General features: G+C 41.2%; 1 protein-coding gene across 1 annotated transcript in view; it reads left to right on the top strand.

The window, feature by feature from the left end:
- Positions 1-1,135: 1,135 nt before the first annotated feature.
- LOC122260884 (uncharacterized) overlaps positions 1,136-2,500 on the top strand; it is a 16,771-nt gene continuing 15,406 nt past the window's right edge. The window contains exon 1 of the mRNA XM_086555694.1: positions 1,136-1,195. The gene's annotated coding sequence lies outside the window, so the exon portion shown is untranslated. The remainder of the gene's footprint in view (positions 1,196-2,500) is intronic.

Genomic DNA, 2,500 nt, shown 5'->3' with positions numbered 1-2,500 from the left:
GAAATGGCAGATGTATAGCTGGGCAACATGAAACAACATAATCACAGATCCGAACAGATAAAGCGAACTTGGGTACCTATTGTCTGGTGAAAATTGGTCACAAAATATGTACTATAATTTCTAAGGGTTTGGGACATTGCATTGTATCATTTCCATGGTAACGTGATCCATTTTATGTGAAATTTATTCGCTATAAGTTGTACTTTTATAATGAACGTCCTCTTTGTCTGGTCTGTTTTCAACACAGCACGTTTGCCTGCATATGCGTGTGCATTCACAAAGCCCAAGTCCGATGTCCAGGATATATGTTAGCTCGACATTTCGTGAATTCACTTCCCCTGACCACGAATTCTCGAGCACAATGAAGGTTTTGCTACTTAGTGCAATACTTTCCAGGATCAACTAATTTTATGACACCTATAAAAACCAGCTTGCTTAATGGAACTGAACGCAGCAGAAAAGGCACATATTCCACCGCGTAAGAAGCCCCTCGCTTGTGCCTGGGGTATCTCCGCATGACTAATGGACGCAAGGACGGACGGTTGAGCAACCCGGAGGACGCAGAGCCGTGAGCGAAGGGGATAAAGCTCGAGTTATGGAAAGCGGTCCAAAGGATATCTTTTGTAATTTAAAAACTATTGTAGAATTTATGTTGAAGGTTTAAAGCCTCGAATCATGAAGTTACACCTGGCATTTGAAGATTAATGACATCATGACAAAAGAAAAACAATAACAGTCATTGTTCTCTGCTTCGTCGTCTGCAGTCCTCAGACGAGGCCGCGCCGTGCGTGAGTGTGAGGTGTCGCCTCTCTACGCCGGCGACCTTCCCGGACGCGGCATATCCTCAAGGTATAGCGGATATCTTTTTGCCTTTCAGTGATATCACACATTGTATAATAATTGCAACTGTTAGGCGATGTATTTAACGTTTTTACCTTCGCTTGGCGGAATGCGTAAAAAGAAAGCGAAAGTCTAGGCACGACAACTTTACGAAGTTGTATTTCCACCCGACATAGTTATGTGCCATGTGATTGGTTGAAGAAAGAAACGTTGCGTTCTGATTGGTGGATGAATCCGTGCAAATCCCGTTTGCCTATTGGCTTGGCTGCCGAGGAGTCCTGGGTTTTCGAGCCGTATATAAGGTGCGGTGAATCTTCACCTTCGGCCGCGCCAGACTGTCTTGAAGTTGTCAACAGTGAGTGAAGAGTTTGTGTAGTGCTAACATTCATTCATCATACTGATGTATTAACTCTCAGGACTGTACGAAGCGAGAGATGTTATCTATCCGTGTAGATATCATTTGAGTGATTATCAATCGTTTGAGTAGACACACCAGAATTTATTCTTCATTTTTTTTTCTCTTTTTTTAGTCTTCTATTATTTATTTTGTTCTATTTTATTTCTGAATAACCAATATAATGAGATCCATTCTCAGCTTGGAAAAAATAATTTATATAACCTGTGGCGAAATGGCTATTTCCGCAACTATTGGCATCTATTGAATGGCTGCAATTAACGCAACTCTTGGTGCCAATAAACGGTATATTGGTATCTCCGCATCGGACCTGTTCATACTAACCGCCTCTTACCGGAGATGAAACTCAAGCGCTGCTCGTTCTCTCTCTGCTTTTGCCAGTGCGAGAAGTAGGTTAAAGAAATCCAGTCACCTAGGCATTAAATGCGTTTTCACACCTGAAGTACCCTTATCGTAGTAGTAGTAATAATAATGGAGTAAAGGGCGTAGGGAATAATTAATGCTCATTTAAGGAATGTTTCCCTTTCGATTAAATCGCTACCCATAAAGGCCACACTCCCTGAATCGACTTTGTTAATAGGAAGTAATGCACGTGTTGGGAGGGGAGGTGCACGAGCATGCCCGAGTCGCGGGACGTTTAAAGAGCGAAAGAATGAGAGAAGCCAGCGAGTGCTCGTCGAGTGGCACTCGCCTCGGTTGCCTCAGTGGTCCTCAAGCCTTTTGTCTTGCGACCCCAAATCATTCACCTCTAGCCACGACCGCCACCCCAGGAAACTTTTGAATTGTGTTAATGGGTGGTATAGAGCGAGTAATAAAGGGCAAGCATTATTAAAACCTGTGTCAAAAGGCACGTTTGAATATAAAAACAGAAATTAGATCGTTCACTCCTAAAGGACAAAATTAAGCAAACGAAACCTATCCATCTGAATTAATAGTCTGTTACGTATCACAGTCTACCTAAATAGTAATGAATGTCTTTTAGGTCAAGAAATCTTTATATTAAATAAGTCTAGCAGACTCCAGTAAATATTTATTAATAGTGAACTTAATCATATGCTAGCAACAGCACAGAGAAGGGAACTGAACCCCATTTTCAAAGGGGTCGTTGGAAATGGGGGGATAGGATTATAGAATGTTTAATATAATACTTGAAATATCAAGGTTTTAACTTCTGTCATAAGGAAACGCTAGTCAATGAATATATCTGATTAAGTCTGAGTTTAAGAACATTTTTTCAAGGAAATA

The sequence above is a fragment of the Penaeus japonicus genome, unplaced genomic scaffold, assembly GCF_977035675.1.
Source record: "Penaeus japonicus unplaced genomic scaffold, GWHDUDI00000001_assembly GWHDUDI00000031, whole genome shotgun sequence".
NCBI classification, from domain to species: Eukaryota; Metazoa; Arthropoda; class Malacostraca; order Decapoda; family Penaeidae; genus Penaeus; species Penaeus japonicus.
The sequence above is the reverse complement of the archived record's forward strand: the minus strand, read 5'-3'. Positions and strand labels throughout refer to the sequence as shown.